Below are 6968 nucleotides of genomic sequence, written 5' to 3'. Positions count from 1 at the left end.
GCTGGTACCAATCTTACTGAAACCATCCCAAAAAATCAGAGAGGGGGGCTTCCTTCCTAACTCATTCTGCAAAACCAGTATCATACTGATACCAAAATCTGGCAAGGACACAACAACAACAAAAAAACTACAGGCCAATATTCCTGATGAATATAGATGCAAAAATCCTCCATAAAATACTAGCAAAACAAATTCAGTAGCACATCAAAAAGATAATTCATCATGATCAAGTGGGATTTATTCCTGAGATGCAAGGATGGTTGAACAAATGCAAATCAATAAATGTGATTCACCATATAAACAGAATTAAAAACAAAAACCATATGATCATCTCATAGAAGCTGAAAAAGCACTTGTTAAAATCCAACATCCCTTCGTGATAAAGATTTTCAACAAAATGAAATCATATCCTCTGCAGCAACACGAATGCAGCTGTAGGCCATTATCCTAAGCAAATTAATGCAGAAACAGAAAACCAAATACCACTTGTTCTTACTTACAAGTAAGACCTAAACATTGGATACTCACAGACATAGAGATGGCAACCATAGACACTGGGGACTACTGGCGGGAGGAGATGGGGGAGGGGCAAGAGTTGAAAAACTAACTGTTGTGAACTATGCTCAGTACCTGAGTTGACAGGATAATTTGTACCCCAAACCTTTATACCCAGGTAACAAACCTGCACATGTACCCCCTGAATCTACAATGAAAGTTAAAAAAAAATCTTCAATAAGCTAGGCATCAAGGGACATACTTCAAAATAATAAGAGCCATATATGACAGACTCACAGGCAACGTCATCCTGAATGAGCAAAAGTTGAAAGCATCCCCCTAAGAACTTGAAAAAGACAGGGATGTCCACTGTTACCGTATCTATTCAACATATTACTGGAAGTGCTAGCCAATCAGGCAAGAGAAAGAAATAAAAGGCATTCAGGTAGGAAAAGAGGAAATCAAATTATCTCTTTTCACTGATGACAAAATCCTATACCTAGAAAACTGGAAAGATTCCTCCAAAAGACTCCCAGACTGGATAAATGACTTTAATAACGTTTCAGGATACAAAGTCAACATACAAAAATAATTAACATTCCTATATACCAATTAGGTTCAAGCTGAGAAATCAAGAACTAATCCTATTTATGATTGCCAGACCCCCAAAAATACCAAGAAATACATTTAACCAAGAAGATGAAAGATATCTGCAAAGAGATCTACAAAATACTGATGAAAGTAATCATAGATGACACAAAACAATGTAAAAACATTCTGTGGTCATGAATTGAAAGAATCAATAACATTAAAATGACCATACTCCCCAAAGCCATCTATAGTTTCAATGCTATTCCTATCAAATTACCAACATAGTGTTTCACAGAATAAGAAAAAATTTTTTTTTAATTCATATGAACCAAAACAGAGCCCAACTAGCCAAAGCAATGTTGAGCAAAAAGAACAAAGCCAAAGGCATCACATAATCCAACTTCAAACTGTACTACAAGTCTATAGTAACCAAAACATAATGGTGCTCGTATAAAAACAGACACATAGATCAATGAAACAGAATGGAGAACTCAGAAACAAAGCCACACATCTACAAACAACTGATCTTTGACAAAGTCAACAAAAATAAACAATGGGTAAAGGACATCCTATTCAGTAAATGGTGCTGGAAATAGTGGCTAGCCATATTCAGAAGAATGAAGCTGGACCCTATCTCTTAGCATGTACAAGAATTAGCTCAAGATAGATTAAGACTTAAATGGTAGATTGAAACTATAAAAACACTAGAAAGAGCATAGGAAAACTTCTTCTGAACATTGGCCTCTGCAAAGAATTTATGACTTAAGACCTTAAAAACAAATGCGACAAAAACAAAAACAGACAAATGTGACTTAAATTATAGAGCTTCTGCACAAAGAAACTATCAATAGAGTAAACAACCAAGAGAAAATTTTTGCAATCTACGCATCTGACAAAGTTCTACTATTCAGCATTTATAAGAAACTTAAAACAAATTTATGAGAAAAACACAACCCAGTTAGAAAGTGGACAAAGGACATGAACAGAGACTTTTCAAAAGAAGACATACATTTGGCCACAAGCATGTGAAAAAACGCTCAATGTCAATGATCATTAGAGAAATGCAAATCAAAACCACAATGAGGTACCATCTCATGCCAGTTGGAATGGCCACTATTAAAAAGTAAACAACAACAACAACAACAAGATGCTGGTGAGGTTGCAGAGAAAAAGGAACGCTTGCTTATATACTGTTGGTGGGAGTGTAAATTAGTTCAAACATTGTGGAAGACAGTAGCAATTCCTCAAAGACCTAAAAACAGAACTGCCATTTGACCCAGCAATCCCATCACTGGGAATATATCCAAAGGAATATAAATTGTTCTGTTATAAAGACACATGCACATGTATGTTCATGGTAGCACTGTTCACAGTCTTAATGCCCATTAATGGTAGACTGGATAAAGAAAATGTGGTACATGCACACAATGGAATAATATGGTACTATAAAAAAGAACAAGATCATGTCCTTTGTAAGAACAAGGATGGAGCTGGAGGCCATTATCCTCAGCAAACTAATGCAGGCACAGAAAACCAAATATCACATTGTATTAGTCCATTCTCATGCTGCTATAAAGAAATACCTGAGACTGGGCAATTTATAAAGAAAAGAGGTTTAATTGACTCATAGTTCCACATGGCTTGGGAGGGCTCAGGAAACTTACAAAAATGGCAGAAGGCACCCCTTCACAGGGCAGCAGGAGAGAGAATGAATTCAAACAGGGGAAATGCCAGATGCTTATAAAACCATCAAATCTCATGAGACTCATTCATTATCATGAGAACAGCTTGAGGGAGGAAACTGCCCCCATGATCCATTACCTCCACCTGGTCCTGCCCTTGACATGTGGGAATTTTTACAATTCAAGGTGAGATTGGGTGGTGACACAGAGCCAAGCCATATCATGCATATTTTCCCTTATAAGTGAGAGATAAATGATGAGAACGTGTGGACACATAGAGGGGAACAGCACACACTGGGACCTATAGGAGGGTGGAGGGTTGGAGTTGTAAGAGGATCAGAAAAACTAATTGGGCTAGGGTTAAAACTTGATGACAAAATATCTGTACAACAAACCCCCGTGACACAAGTTTACCTATACAACAAACCTGCACATGTACCCTGGAACTTAAAGGTTAAATTAAAAACAAAGAAGACAGACATGTGGCCAACAAACATAGGAAAAAGTGCTCAATGTCACTAATCATCAAAGAAATGCAAATTAAAACCACAATGAAATATCATCTTACAACAGTCAGAATGGCTATTATTTAAAAGTCAAAAAACAACAGATGACGGCAAGGTTGCAGAGAAAGGGGAATGCTTATACACCGTTGGTAGAAGTGCAAATTAGTTCCAACTACATGGCAAACAGTCCAGAGATTTCTCAAAGAACTTAAAACAGCACTACCATTCAACCCAGCAATCCCACTGTTGGATATCTACCCAAAGGAAAAGAAACAATTTATTCAAAAAGACAGGATGCACCTTTGTTTATTGCAGCCCTATTCACAACAGCAAAGTCATGGAATCAACCTAAGTATCAAGAGTAGATTGGATAAAGAAAATATAGTGTTTAATTTTTAAGAAAATGTGATGTTTAATGTTTAAAAGAAAATGTGGTATTAATATATACCATGGACTACCACACGACCGTAAAAAAGAATGAAACCATGTCTTCTGCAGCAACATGGATGCAGGTGGAAGCCATTATCCTAAGTGAAACAACTCAGAAACAGAAAACACAATACCGCATGCTCTCCCTTGTAAGTGGGAGGTAAACAGTGGGTACTCCTGGACGTTAAGATGGCAACAGTAGACACTGAAGACTCCAAAAGTGGGGAGGTTAAGAGAGGGGCAAGGTTGAAAGACTACCTATTGGGTGCTATGTTCACTACTTGGTGATAGGTTCACTAGAAGTCCAAACCCCTATGTAATATATTTGTGTATCAAACATTCACATGTATCCCTTGAGTCTATAATTTAAGAAAAAAATAAGAAAAAGAGAAAATAATGTGGTCAGTGGTTATATGCAGAGAAAATAAGTATTTTAAAATGAGGTCTCAATCAATAGTATGGAGAGCATGAATCTCAGTCTATGTATTCAGATATACAGAAGAAATAATTTTTAAAATTCTAATAAGATGACATAATTTTTTTTTTGTCATTCCATTTTTCTGCAATGCTAAGGCATTGGGAGTTTCTGATCTTGGCTACCATTTGTTCACCCTGTGGCAACTACTGACATTTCCTTGGTCCTATGTCCACTAACAGATCACTGCTTAGGGTTTCTAGTTCCTGACTGCAAGAACAAGGCTCTCTGAAGTCCAGCATTCTGAGCAGGACACCATGCTGGTGCAGGGAAGTCCATGGGCTGCCCAAGCCCAGTGGTCACACATTGCAGCTGTTTCTACTCTGCACCATGCTGCCTTCCTGCGGCTCCAGGTGGGAGAGTGAAGTGGGTAAATGAGTGAAGTGGACCAGCTGTAAGATAAAAGGTGCTATTGCTATTTAGTTCTATCTAATTGTTGCTGTAAAGGAATTTGGGCTCAGGGTGCCAGATATTCTGGCATTTCAAGAAAATCCTGAAGTGATTATTGTTATGTGGCATCACCTGATATTAACTACATAGAACAAAGACAAAATTTTAAAATATATTAAGCTGAAATGAAACATATCTGTGGGCCAGCTTTACAGCCTGCCAGTTTGTAAGCTCTGACTTACTTAATTTTATGTGTGTGTGGGTTGAGGGGGAGGGGATGTAAAGAGCAAGGCAGAACAAAGAATAAAAAGAAATATTGGAACCAAAGCTCGATCCAGGAGTTTTTCAAAAATATTATCCCGTGAAAAAGAAGGAATAAAGGAGAGTATAAAGCTGAAATAAAAAGACATTTTTTAGTCTAGTTGCAAATGAGGGTAGTTTCTATGTGTCAAATAATCAGCCAATCCGTAAATTGTGCCCTGTCTAGAGTGCAAAGCTCAGAGCCTGGGGTCTAGGATATTACAACTGAAAAGGAGATGGGAATGGAAAGAGAACTCAAGAGGAGAGGGCCATGAGGCTCAGAGAAGTCAGTTTACAGAGATGTAAACAAGCAGGGTTTCTTCTCCGTCTGATGGCAATTTTGAATGTTAGGTTTATCTTCAGACTGAAAAGGAAAAGCAATTGAAATTCACAAGCATTTCTTTACTTACTTTGAATATGATACTATTCAGAGAGTAATCACGAACCTTCCCACTCAGATATAATTACTGCTCTCTGAGTTTAGCTCCTAAAATGTTAATTAAAACAATATGTTAAACTTAGGGTCTAAAAAATGAGTAAGGGACAGAGGAATGCAAGGTTTGCTAGATGAATATAGGTCACTGGGGAGCCAATGAAGACGGAGATTTCTGCACAGCTGTCCCCTGTGCTGTCAGTCAGTCTTTTAGAGCAACGCTGCAGCTCTACTGGGAAAGAGCCAGATTCAAGATCATAAACACTTCGGGAGATAGGCCAGGGGGTTGGTCTAAAGCTCTGCATACTATTAGATCTACCTTTCCTTTTGGATGACATGCAAGAGGGCATTTGGGGGGACTGCACGAAAGTGAAGAAGTATTTATAGTTAAGGCTCTTGTTGAAGGTGAGAAAACAAAACAAAGCCAAAACCAACTCTAACAGATCTAAAGCAAGAGCAGAAATATTTTCTCACATAACAGAACAGTCAAGGATAGGATTGTTGTGGCTCTCAAATGATCTTATCAGGACTTAATTACTCTTCTCTCTTGACTATATCTAGACACCAGTCTAGTAGTTCCAGGTTAACACTGAAGTTTCAGGTTCAAGTTGAATGGAAAAGGGAGCATTACATCCCAGTGGTTCAATACTAACCTTCAAGATTAGTTCTGATTGCAAACAAACAAATTACATGCCAACTTTTGATTCAATCCTGTGACTAAAGGCTGGGACTAGGTCAGGCCACACAATTCAACATTGAATCTTTTCTACATTTTAAAAAATCCTATCAGTTCTTTTTCTCTCTATACTTTAATTTGAGTCATTTGCATTGATCTGTCTTTCACTTAATGGAAATTGTGTCCCATATGCTGTTAAGCCAATCTGTTGCAGTCTTACTTTCATATACTACCTTTTAAAATTTTTAATGTTCATTTGATTCTTTTGTTATAGATTCACACCAGACATGTACAAGTATGTTTAAAGAAGCATTATTCAGAATAGATAAAATTGGAACATAAATAATTTTTTTAAATTATGTTAATAATTTTAATTATTTATATATATTAATATATATTATATAGAGACCCTTGCCAAAATAAGGTTTCAAAAACTGATTTAAGACTCAGAGTTGTTCCTCTTCATGAACATCTTCAGTAAAAGGAGAAAAATTTATAGGATTTGAAATGAAACCAGAGAATCAAAGTAATTTCTATAAAAGTAGAATACATAAATTATCTATGTTATGTTCATAGAATGGGATACCATACAGTAATGAAAATGAATTAACCCCAACTATATCCAACATCATAAATAAAAGTTAAAAACATAAAATTAGGACAAAGCAGTCAGATACAAAATAATGTGTGATTATATTTATGAAACTAGAATAGCTAGGGACCAATGTTAAGATAGCAAAAATATAAATAAAAGCAAGGAAACAATTATGAACAAAGTCAGAATATATACTTTTAGATAGATATATTTTGCAATAAAGAAAGTATAAGATAGAGGAAAGAGGTAATTCTGGGTTTTGGCAAAGTCATGAGAACATAAGCAGTTTACCTCTGCCTTTTACCTCTGTAGTCTCTTTTGCTGCCTCCTTTAAACACTATTACAAACTTTCCACAGTGATGCTCTCTCTTTTTATGGCCTGAACTCTCAACTTCT

At 36.5% G+C, this 6968-nt stretch overlaps 1 non-coding gene across 1 annotated transcript; it reads right to left on the bottom strand.

The window, feature by feature from the left end:
• Nucleotides 1-6384: 6384 nt before the first annotated feature.
• Nucleotides 6385-6499, bottom strand: LOC120363702 (U5 spliceosomal RNA). Its single transcript, XR_005579157.1, has one exon. It is a non-coding gene; the product is annotated as a U5 spliceosomal RNA (small nuclear RNA).
• Between the last annotated feature and the right edge of the window lie 469 nt (nt 6500-6968).

Source organism: Saimiri boliviensis, chromosome 3, assembly GCF_048565385.1.
Source record: "Saimiri boliviensis isolate mSaiBol1 chromosome 3, mSaiBol1.pri, whole genome shotgun sequence".
Taxonomy (NCBI): Eukaryota; Metazoa; Chordata; class Mammalia; order Primates; family Cebidae; genus Saimiri; species Saimiri boliviensis.
Note: the sequence above shows the minus strand (reverse complement) of the source record. Positions and strands in the feature narration are given on the sequence as shown.